We start from the raw sequence: 13,252 nt of genomic DNA, 5'->3' as shown, positions 1-13,252 counted from the left end.
ATATGAATAGAGGCAGTACAGAGTACTCTCTGCAACATACATAACAGTTTTCTGGCTGCTGTACCACCTGATATACCACATTAATACAAGTAATGAGAGAATGAAGGGTTTGCAGAAAATCTTACTCCAATCTTCTGTTAATCTTTCTGACGACATTTATGTTTTATCTTTGATTGTGCACAATCCCACAATAAACACTTTTTCTAACCCTTGGAAAGATTGTAAATGTAATGTTACTGCCCCAGCACATGCAAGAGGATTATATATTTATGTTAATATAGCACACAAATTAGCTTAATAATACTACAGTACTACTACAGTATCTCCATTAGCATTTAGACCCGGCTCCGGGTGCTGATGTTGGTCATCATGCACCCGGGTCTAGAGCCTCTGGTGCCCCAGGTGCCAGGCTGTGCGCTGCTGTGCCTCTGCTGGTGCCGCGTCGGCAGCTGCGGCCTGGTCCAGTGCCTTGTCTCCCTTCATCTCACTGCCGAGGCGGTGCACCCGCCGGTGGCTGCGGCCTGGTCCAGTGCTGCATCTCCTTGCTTATCCTGCCGAGGTGGTGCACCTGTCCTGACCGTGCCGCCATCTGTCCACCCCCTCCGTCCTCCTCCTTCCAGGGCACCCTCTATCCGTGGCCCGGGATGGAAGCTCCGGTGGATGGGAGCTCGCATGCGTGCGACCATCCCTGACTGGCAGCAACATAGTGGGTACAGGATGACCCCCCGACAGTCGGGATTCTGACAGTCAGTACACCGACATCGGAATCCCAACTGTTAAATGCCCGACAGTCGGGATCCCAACTTACAGGGGCTATTTTCCCTCTTGGGGGTCCACGACCTCCATAAAGGGAGAATAGAAACTGTGGCAAGCACAGCGAGCCACGTAGCCCGCAAAGGACTTTGGTCTGCTCACCCCCCTGTTGGAATACCAGCAGTCTGGATTACAAAGTCGGTATACTGACTATACCACACCCCTCCAGTGGAGTGTAATGTAAATAGTGTTCATTCTGTTGGGCCCGATGTGCTTTCTACAAGCATTGTACAAGTTTTGTTCCCCCGGAGATAAGATTTATACCTAAACTGACATAGACCAATTTGGTCTTATTACAGAGGAGTTTGTTGAGGGCCATCCAAGTCAAAGAATGTGTTAGGAAAGAGACTTTCTGTGACATCTCAAGCAGACTAATTTTTATCCAAGATCTTGGGAGCTTATTTTTTTAAATATATACTTTAGCCCATTTGAAAGCATTTCCCTCTGATAACACTGATCTACATCAAAAATGCGTCTGAAGCAAATAATGTAGGGTATTTTTTTGTTACTAGTTTCCTGGTCACCAAAAAGATATTGATGGTTAAAAACTGTTCATTAGTTCTACTTTTAAAGATACAATGTTGTGTCACTAAAACTGATTTGCTGCATAATTTAAATATGTAGTCATCAATTCCATTGGTTTGTGGCAGGGCAAGATTAATGATGGGGTTCTCCACATAAAAGTAGGCCCATCCTCATGACATCATGATGATCACCAGACAGACACCATCTGGCAACAAGATTGGCCAAAAATCATAATTAATACAATGACATTCCTATTTTACACATTTATGCAATTGGTATACTTTTATATATTTAGGGAGACACTGCATCTTATAGTGTATGGGTTCTACATGCCTACGTAGTATTTGCCTCACCTTCTCCACTTCTCATAATCAGCCCTTGAACATTTTCAGCTCTAGGCCCAATAAGCCCTTAATCTGGGCCTAGGTTATGCAGCCCACATGAACAAAACAGTTGTTGATGTGAATAAACTATGATCGACATAGCTCTGTGGCTATTTTAAGGTTGTTGCTCTTGTGGGTTTGCAGGATGGATATTCTGTACAAAATCATGCAAGAAATTTCCACTACATTAACAGTTACTAGCCACTAAGGCCATCATCGGAGCCTTGGAAGAAATCATCCACCACTTTCTATCCCCCCTCTATCCCTCCTTACACATAAGAATAGGGCTGGTGCGTGCCCCCAGTTAAACAATTTATGGAAACATATATTTTATCTTTTAACTACTATTTCGCAATGTGCAATGTGCAATCCACCCACACCCAAAAGTAGCTCTACTTCATCTATTCCCACAGTCCACCTCTCACTCTGATGTATACGTACTCAGTCAAATTCTCTCAACTACCAAACGACTTCTGGCACGCGGTTACTCAGTGGTCCGAAGTTGTGAATACAGTCCACTCCAATTACCAATTTGAAACATTAGACTGTCCATTTAACCTACTATCCATGTCACCCATCATGAAGAAGTGGGCCCCTTGGGCAAGTTATAAACTCTCTAGGCGAGACTGAGGCCCAGTGGGAATTGTCAAGGATCATTTCTGCGCTCTCCCAGGATAGATAGCTTCCCCGATGGTATACTGTTGAGACTCTATTTTGCTTATGACTGTACTAGATGTCTTAAAAAATTTTCTGAATCAGATATGTACCATCCCTGTAACCCCAACATTGTACCCCCCCCCCACACACACTTTCTTTTTTCTGTACCCTTACCCTTTTTCACTCATAACCACTGAAAATCAATAAAAATCTAAAGTTGAAAAAAAGAATAGGGTGAATTTTTCAGGATCGACCATATTTATACAGGGGGAAGCAGAACTGACAATCACAATACACAGATTAGCACAATACCTTTATTTAATATTATATAATAAACAACTGGATCCACCGCATAGCAATGCATTCAACTCTACTCAATTAATTATATGGAGAACCAGGGGTGTAGGGAGGGCGGAGCTGGCGGAGCACGAGCTCTGGGTGCCGAGACATCAAATGGTGCTGGAGCCGAGCAGTCTGCTCCCTCACCCACTCCCTGCTATGCCCGGCTGAGGTCAGCTGCTGCCCTGTCTGCCGCTATTAAGTCTCCCGTTGGACCACTAGCCAGCAGCCAATCAGAAGCAGCATTGATGGCTGCTGGACCACAGGCTCCTATTGGCTAGCGGTTCAGCAAGAGACTTAATTGAAAATAGCTGCGGACAGGGGCAGCTCAGCCAGGTAGAGCAGGGAGTGGGAGGGGGTCCCCCTTGGCAACGAGCAAATGAAGTCCCCCTTGGTAACGAGCAAATGAAGTCCCCCTTGGCAACGAGCAAATAAAGTCCCCCTTGGCAACGAGCAAATAAAGTCCCCCTTGGCAACGAGCAAATAAGGTCCCCCTTGGCAACGAGCAAATAAGATCCCCCTTGGCAATGAGCAAATAAGGTCCCCCTTGGCAACGAGCAAATAAGGTTCCTCTTGGCAACGAGCAAATAAGGTCCCCCTTGGCAACGAGCAAATAAGGTCCCCCTTGGCAACGAGCAAATAAGGTCCCCCTTGGCAACGAGTAAATTTGGTCCCCTTTGGTAACAAGGTATTTCAGTATTTCAGAGAGCCCTGCCTACTACAAATCGAGGGGGGGGGGGGTTGTCGAAACAAGCCCTTGCTCCGGGCACCATGGCACCTAGCTACACCACTGTGAACCCCCATTTCTCTAGAGAAATATGGCGTAGATAGCACTTTTATTTACCAAGCTGTACCTGTCAGTTGAAAGCAATTGAAAGGTACAGTAGTATTATTATTACCCTTTGTTTATATATGGCACAACCAGGGCCTGATTAAGGTGTCCCCCCCCCCTCCCATACATTAATTATATTTCTTTTTTTACCTAAATGCTCATTGTCAGTGGTTATATGCTCATTGCCATGGGTTTTGTAATTGCTGCCACTGGGTTACTGCTCAGAGCGCACCAGCGCTCCCGGAATCCACACTTCTGTGTAGCGCTGGGTATGCTACCTTGAGACAGATGCTAGAGGTCCTACTAGACTGTCTCATAGCGGGCGGTAACCATTTTGGGAGGCCGTTTTTGCAGATTCTATGCAGTCTGCAAGAAATCTACAAAGACCAATGCTGCATTGCTATTCCCTACATTCATTTAGACTGCAGTCACAAATTCCAGAACGAGACTGCAGTTTAAGTCATCTTCCATGCATACAGCGGCTTGCGCACGTGCTCAGAAGTGCTAAAATCACTGAATAGCCATTTAAGCACATTAGCGGGCCAAGCTGAATTAAGACCATTTTTGGTAAAGATGTGCGCTTGCCTGAAATATTTTGTCCAGGACGGAAAAAAGATTTCAAGGCTAATTTATGCGCACATCTTACGATCGCAGATCTTTCTAGTGTGTGGGCACCTTAAGACAACATAAAGGTCATAAAGGTGAAAGGCCATTATATTGCCACACTGTGCCTAATGATCAACAAAGAGCATTCATAGGCACCTGATTGGAAATTAGGAAATAAATAAAACTAAGAAGATGTCAGTCTGGCACTGTGAATGTGTCATTGTGATCCCGCCCCTTGCTGCACTGATATTGCTAACAGCAATAGTAAGCAGGAGGGCAGTTATTTGCAGGAGGAGTGATCGCCCTAAATGCCCCACCACTGCTGGATAGGTCTGTTACCTACTGGTGCCAGGGTTCAGGATTGCCAACTGAACGTTGTGATTCTCCTGGACAACCCAGGACAGTAGGCATGTACAATCTCTTACATCTTTGTTGTCTGTTATTTGTTTGTTTTTCCGGTATGCAATCGAACACCCTTGGACCGATTTGGATGAAACCCACATGAGGTGGCTTGATTGGGTCCAGGTTAGGTTCACATTCACTAAGACCCCCAATACTGATCCCTTGGGGGTCCCGGGGGCCCATAAAAAGTGTCTGCCAATACACAAAGTGGGTCAGGGAAACAAGATATGGCAAATTAGCGGGGGTACAAGACATGGCATTTAAAAAAAAAAATGTGGTCAGATCACAGAGAGGTGTATGTAGGGCACACCATGGGCATGGGGGTATGTTCAGGGCCTTCTGCTGGACGGATTTGGATGAGAACTTCAGAGAGGGATGGCAACTGGTCTCACATACCTATTGGAGTGCTCAGGACCTCTGTCTAATGTCCAGTTGGTTTACGCCAGGCAGACCTTTGATCCAGGGAGTGGGTTCTGAGCCCGCACAATGCCAGGTACCTCACCTAGTTGGTGTATAAAACTAGGCACATGGCATCACACAACAGCATTTACTCTGTGATTCTGTACCTTGATAAACAAGTTAATTGGAAATAGTTTTCATTGCTAAAATGTAAAAAGTCAGCACAATTACAACCTTCCAGCAACTGGTTATGGTATGAATGGTGGACAGTGTCTAGGTCGATAGTCACTAGGAGGAACATTAATGGTCAACAGACAGAAAGTCGACACATGATAAAGGTTGACATGTATTAGGTGGGCATGTTTCAAAGGTCAACACAATCAAAAGATCAATATGGAATAAGGTTGACATGAGTTTTCACATTTTCAGTGTCTATGTCGACATAAGTCAACATGGACACTGCCTTAGTGTACTGCGCGCCCTCGTATAAATCAAAAAGCAGAAATTGGTGTCCATGAACATCCCATCTTCAATAATCTTAGTAAATGTACCCCTTGGCCTTGGATGGGACGTATCGCTATGGCAGCAGCAGAACAAAGGGGGTTATTCTAGTTCATTCTTTCTGACAAAATCCTTCTTAGATGGACAAAACCATGTGCACTGCGGGTGGGGCAGATGTAACTTGTGCAGAGAGAATTAGATTTGGGTGGGGTTTTTCTTCAGTGAGATCTATATTGCAGTGTAAAATCATGTAGTCAGTATTTTCCCTGCACAGAAACAAAAAAACTCACCCAAATCTAATTCTCTCTGCACATGTTACATCTGCCCCCCTGCAGTGCACATGGTTTTGTCCATCTAAGAAGGATTTTGTCAGAAAGAATGAACTAGAATAAACCCCAATATTAGGAGGGGAATTTTTTAAATTCTTATCTTCATATCATACTGTGCTTCCTGAATTCTGTGACGAATGGGTTATTTAAAATTAGGAATGTTGGAAGATATGTAATATGCTAGCTCTACACACTTGTATAATTATAATGTACGGAGCGAAGCGGTCATGAACAGAAATATGGCAACATACAAGTCCTCTTCTAAATGTCTGATTATCAAACACGTATGTCAAACATCACGAGTGTCACTCCAGTAAAAGATATGGGGTTTGTATTACCTTGGTACACGATGGTACTTTGCAGGCAATAAAAACAGTGTACTCTCTCTATCTGCAAGTTGTGAGGTTGGACTTACGCTGATTACTACTCTGTGAAACAGCAATTAATTGCATATTCCTGATAATAAAGCGTTATGGTAACGAAGAATACTAGCTGCTGCAACTGAGATAATGAAATGTTTTACATCACACACAGATAGTAGTGATTTATGCAATCATCAGGTTTTCTGCCATTGGTCAATGTCACATAATATTAAATACCGTGAAACAGATTTCAGACAAAACGAACTCTGTGAAATGATTATGAAAATATAATCTATATTATCTTTAATCCCCAAAAAAGCCATATGCAGATACAAACATCTGTAGTCAGTGGTGTGACTAGAAAATATTATAGTTATATGACGCTACTAATGAAGGTGGGGAGGAACACCCATTGATAAGGATTTTTTGGAAAAAAAACATATACTACAGGTAACCACTGTTTAATATACTTTAAAACAATATAGTCCAGGCATGTCCAAAGTCAGGCCCGGTGGCCAATTGCGGCCCGTGCTGACATTTCAAGCGGCCCTCAGCCTCCAGCTGGAAGCGGGCAGAGCATCAGTTGTGGGAAGCACAGGACACTAAAGGTGGGGCCCCGGCCTTTACCTTGCTGTCTGCTGCAGTGAGGAGGTGCCAGCCGCCACAGTCAGATGTGTTTGGCATCCTACCCCTGCTGCTGCAATCGTATATCACCCTATTCCACAATCACAGTGACAGCTGTTTTTGGGGAGGGGGGCAGCAAGGGGGAAGCTTGCTCCAATAACATGCAGAGCGGAGGAGGGCAGTAGCCCAAGCATCTCCTGTCCTAGCAGTGCCTGCTTTGCCTCTCCGTCCTCTGGCTCACACAAGGGGCTGGGAAACATACAGAGAAGGGAGGGGGCAGAGTGGGGGACATACAGTGAAGGAGGGTCAGGCTGGGGGACATACAGTGAATGGAGGCAGTGATGGCCATTCAGAGAAGGGGGAGCAGGGGCAGACTGCGGGACATACAGTGAATGGGGGCAGAGTGGAGTACATAGTGAATGGGGGTCATACTGTGAATGGGAGTCATACAGTGAAGGAGGGTCAGGCTTGGGGACATACAATGACTGGAGGCACTGATGGACATTAAGCGAAAGGGGGCAGGCTGGGGGACAGAGTGAATGGGTGCAGAGTGGGGAACATACAGTGAATGGGGGACATACAGTAAAGGAGGGGCAGGCTGGGGGACATACAGTGAATGGGGGCAGGCTGGGGGAAATACAGTGAAGGGGCAGGCTGGGGGACATCGAGTGAATGGGGGCACGCTGGGGGAAATACAGTGAAGGGGCAGGCTGGGGGACATAGAGTGAATGGGGGCAGAGTGGGGGACCATTCTGATGTGATTAATGATTCAAAGAATGTCAGGCTGAATGGTCGTCCCCCACACATTTACACTTCACCAAAGCTGGCCCTCGTCGTAAAAAGTTTGGACACCCCTGATATAGTCGAATAAATGTGTCTAATACAAAAGGTTGCAATATATATCTTTTTATTATAAGTGAAATTACAATCAGTGGAAAATTGATGTGCTAAATAAAAGTACACAGGATATCAGTACTGGTTCAAAAAAAGATTGGCGAAGGTATGTTTCTCCTTTATATAATCTGCTAAATATCCATCTTTATATGGTCTCTGAATATGGTCCACAAGTTTGGAATCTCTTCTTTATATCTTATGACAGTAGCATAATCCATCTTTTATAAAAAGAATATTAAAACTCTTGACTCTTCCATCTGTTCTATATCTCCATAAACCTGTAAGAAAATGGAAATTATTATTATGTCTTTCCTCTTTTTTAACTGTATGTTAAATGAATATGTTCTACTTTTTGTAGATTTATGTAATGCACCCCTGATAAACTATCATGTGGAGACGAAACACGTCGGGCTTATGTGTACATCAATTGTATAAGAAAAATCCTCTGACAAGAAAAGTGTATGAAATTTGTTTTAATGCTTATATTTTAAATAAATGTTTTATATTTGAAAATCTTGTCTATGGATATAAGAATTTGAAGAATTCAAAGATTTGAGTAAACACTATTGAAACATAGGGCGCTATATAACACTTTTGTGGTGGTATTTGTGGTAAGGAATCCTAACTAGTAGTAGGCCAAGTGTTATAAGCGACCACTGATAAACAATAATAATCAGCGCAAATTCTAGGAATTTTGTGTTTTTATATACTGTATTTTCTGGCGTATAAGACTAATTTTTCCCCTGAAAAACATGCCTCCAAGTGGGAGGGTCGTCTTATACGCCGGGTGCACTTATATAACAAACTCTATATTTTGAGTGGAAATGTTGGGGGGTCGTCTTATACGCCCAGTCGTCTTATACGCCGGCAAATACGGTATATATATATATGTCTCTCACGCACACAATACATACATGCACGCTGTTAGACACTGGGCCTTATTCTGGTTGGTTCTTTGGGATGCGCATTCTTTCGGAAATGACCGAACGCCACGCACGGCGGACATTCTAAGAACACATACCCACAGCTTGCGTGCATCCGTTCGGACGGACTCGCATCCAAACGTGCGTGTGCGGTGGGAACTCAAAGGGCGGTATTCAATGAGCCTGACTCGCCATGTTTTTATGGCGAATTTGTGCTGTTTGGCGAATTTTTGCCTAAAACGGTGAATCACCCTATTCAATGGCCACATGGCGAATACATTTGAAGGTTTTTTTCGCCATGATTCACCGAGTAGCAATCGCTATCTTTTTTATGGAGAAGTGGAATGTGAACTTTTAAAATAAAGTGTTTTGTTTTTTACATTTGGTGTAAAAAAAATCAGGAATTTTATTCTGAGGAGGGGCATGCTACTTTTATTCATGTGCTGTAAGCACATGAATATATATTTAATTTAAAAAAAAATATATATTTTTTTTTTTCACAGCAGCCAGCAGGGGGCGCCGGAGCCGAGCCGCTCATTACATATTCATATATTCACTGCACCCGATCGTTACGATCGTGTGTAGTGAATATACGCTCACCTGCTGGCACCCCCGGGGGGCAGCCTGTGCTGCCTGGCGCCCGGGGAGCCCACCTAACCCCCACAAACGTTCTGGGCTAGGCAGAGAGACTTCCATCTCTCTGCCTGGCACCGTCCTCAGGCTCCCTGCGGCAATCGCCGCAGGAGCTCATATTCGCCAGTCAGGGGCAGCGAGCCCCTGACACGTTGAATACCGGAGCCCGCTGGCTCCGGAACGTGGCGAATGTGCAGCGAATCCTAAAAAGGATTCGCTGCACTTCGCAGGTATTCTCATTGAATACCGCCCAAAAGAATCTGCACGGTCTTACTGCGTCCGAACGGACGGGAATCTGACCGTACACACCGAGTTTGTGTATTTGCGCAAACCTCAGTAATCTATTCGGAAGTCATGCTTCAGCAACATGACACATTTATCCAATTAGGGTACCTCATAACATATATATTTATTTGTCATTAAATTACTTCCTAAATGACACATTACTAGCACTTTAGATTAACACATACATCATGTTAAGTTGAAATCATAGTTGCCGACTTTTGAGCTGCCCTCTCCGGGAGAGGGCAGCCAGCTCTGTCAGGCAGGGGGGCGGGGCCATTTCCAGGACTGGAAAAAGAGGCGGTCCGGGGGCGTGGCCACACAGATTATGCCCTGTTGGGGGCATGTCTACAGCGTCACAGCATTTTAGCCCCGCCCCCCGCCGTGCAATGCCGGTATTTCAGTCATTGCCCTGCGGGGGGCGGGGCTAAAATGCTGCGATCGCGGCATTTTACCTGCGGACCCCCCGCCGAGGGACACATCGCAGGAGCTGGGGGGGATATGCGGGAGGATTGCCACCCTTTCCGGGGGACCGGGAGGGGGACCCGATTTCCGGGACCCTCCCGGCCATTCCGGGAGGGTAGGCAACCCTGGTTGAAATACTTCATTGTTGCCCCTTTACCTGTGTTTTATGTATGCATAATATTTTTTAATTGCAAGGCAAATGCAATCATTCTAAAATGTCAAATTGTGATTTACACAGCAATGCTTCCAATTGAACCTGTGAAAAGAGTTTATTTAATCACTAATGACTAGAGGAGTGGATTGTATTGTGGTCAGCTGCGAGTGTTTAAGGTGCGGGCGTACTAATTGGGCGATCCGAATGCCTAGCGCATGAACCATTGCCTTCCGAGAACTGAAACTTGCTTATTGACACCGAAGATTTCATGCGTGTTGGTTCGCTTGCACTGGGTGTCAGGTCCGAATGCACGCCTACCACTGTTCGTGCACTCCCACGTGTACGCCCAGTCTTGCCCACTTTTAAACCATGCCCTTGTGTACGCCCACATGACGCCCATATTTCCCGAGGGAGTTCGGTGCACATTTGTAGATGGTATTGTGAGAACGAGTGCGAAGTCACTGCGTTGCACATGCGCATTGCGTTGCTTACGCATGCGCAGGTAGCTACAAATCGCCATCCGAAAGAATTCAGAATGGACAGCACCAACCAGAATATTTATCTTGCCTCCGTGCAATTAAGATGAACTTATACCACTGAGCTAATGTAATACAGTTACATGGTCATTTCTAAGGTACAACCAAACTGGAAGTGGAATGAAGGTAGCAGATTTGGCATGCTTAATCTGGATTGTAACCAGAGTAATATAGTTGGTACAACCGTACTGAAACCAGATGTCAGCAGGAGAAACCGAACTGGAATTGGAGTACTGTAACTGGCTGAGCTGTTGTTCCGAGTGTGTGTTTGTGTCAGGTGCTGAATTAAATAGGGCACTTTTGCACAGAATAGGACACAGTCACCTGAACACAGTGGCCTGGTAATGAGTGACTATCACTCATCCGATCAGAACCATCATGAGTACCTTTGTTGCTGCACTGACATCTGTTTACTACAGAATGGGATACATTAACAAAGCACAGGATAAAATCATCTTATTCCAATGTTTCTGACACTTGTATTCCTCCATTATAGAGCAGGTAAGGAAGAGCTTTTGATTCACTCTCTTGTCTTGATTAACAACCATCGATGTTTTGCCACTGATGATCAATGGTTTTGCCATGAATGAGGATAGTAAATGGTATTTTGTCATCAATGGTGTACTGCAGTTATTCCTAACCTTGGTCCTCAAGGAACACTTACAGTACAGGCTTAAGTGATATCTGTCATGCCTGAGGAGTCCAGAGCCCAAAGGCGTGACCAATGATGGAGGAAAACATGAATAAAATCAAGTTGTTATTCATTGAACAGTAACTTAGACAATGACAATTACTTGTCCTGGTCCTGGTGTTGCTATAATAGTGGTTTTGGAGCCACCTACTGCTCTGTGTTCCTGATAAAATTAGCTATTTGAGCAAAAAATTGTATCTGTACGACGTGGGGTAGCGAATCCCCCATATAAACATATTTTCCGGGGATCTAACTCATTTTGCAGCCTACGATCACTCTGGTTTTTTGTACCTGAGATGATGAAATGCAACAAATGATATACAAAAGTGTGATTTAAATTATCTTTAATTTTCTTTTTGAAATATAATATCTTATTATATTGCATAGCATATAATCACACGACAAAACCGAACTAAATATAACGTAACATATATTTTTTCATTGCGCCACTTCTTTTTACCGAGTTCACTAATAAAAGCTAAGTTTTAAACTAATTCTACTACCCACCATTTAACACTAATTAATAACTAAAGAGTGCGCCCACAAAGCGTTTACTGCCTTTTGCTTTGTTTCTTTGCAAAGACAAAAAAACCCTCTTTCAATGACAATTACTGTCAGAAAGTCTACTTAGCAGAAAGAAACAGTATTAACTGAGGAGTCTTTAGGACTCGGGTTTGCCCAAGTAAAGTCTTTGGCCCTCATTCTGGTTGCATGTTTTGTTTGTGCGCGTGCGCATAAACATTTATGTGCATGTGCAGCCTCTTGGTAAGAACTGTTGCAGCATATTGATTATTAGCCAACCCATTTGCATGTAGCAGTGCGGGCGGGGGGGCATGGGGTGGCGAACATGGGTTGCGCCCAACGTTTCATGGGCATTCCCCATGTCAGCTGCCCACCCTCTTCCCTTACAAGGGTGCCGCAGATCTAAATCAACAGAGATTGACTTAGATTTGTGAGCGCTTGACAAATCATTTGGTGGAGGGTGACCATGGAATGATTTTGCCCCCAAAATCATGCGTGCGGTGTGTGGGCATTCGTGTGGGTGGCAGGTGCTAAGTTGACTCAGAAAGCTGCGAAATCCACAGCTTTGCGAGTCAACCAGCATGAGGGCCCTTGACCGGAGTTCAACCGGTAGGGATTGAAGGAGTGGCTCGGATATTATCTAGCTGTAATGGAGCCGGTAGGGGAAGGAATCAGCGGTAGCTGAAGAACGGGTGTCGTCACTGATGCCTGATGATGACCATCAATGGATGAAGAAGAGGTGAGTATCTTGACAGACACTGGCAGGTAAAATTTCAAGGAAGATATGTCGTATTGCGCTAGAGCAGCTGGTGAACTAGTAGATGGGTATATCTGTCAGTCTGGCAGGTAATAAGCTGTAATCTACAGGTCGATGTGGAGTACCAATTCCACAGGCACAGAGTTGGGGTACACCTGATGCTGATGGGTGCAAATGCGGGATACCGATGGTGGATGGTATCAGCTTGGACTCTATGAAGGTGACTGGGAAGCAGGGAAGGTACTTTAGAGGGTAGAAGTGTTGAAGTACAGCCATGAACTTTAAATTCTGCAGATGCAAACAGTAGCATATAATCAATGAAATCAATGCTAGGGCACAGTGTTAGAGTGCAGCACTAGACAGCGATGCCTTTAAAGCTAGTGGTCAATGGTAGGGACCGATGTTTGCAATTGATGTTTGAATAATCAATCATAACAATCGATAATGACAATTGATAATGGCTATCAATTATGACAGTCAATGATACCTATTGAAGACTATCAATGGTTTTAGTCAATAATGACAATTGATGATTACAGTCAATGGTGACTAGTGATGGTGGCAGTCGATGATGACTAACGATGGTAACAGTTGATAATGACCGCCGATGATGACAGTTGATG

This window comes from Crinia signifera, chromosome 3, assembly GCF_055691185.1.
Source record: "Crinia signifera chromosome 3, ASM5569118v1, whole genome shotgun sequence".
In the NCBI taxonomy this organism is placed as follows: domain Eukaryota; kingdom Metazoa; phylum Chordata; class Amphibia; order Anura; family Myobatrachidae; genus Crinia; species Crinia signifera.
The sequence above is the reverse complement of the archived record's forward strand: the minus strand, read 5'-3'. Positions refer to the sequence as shown.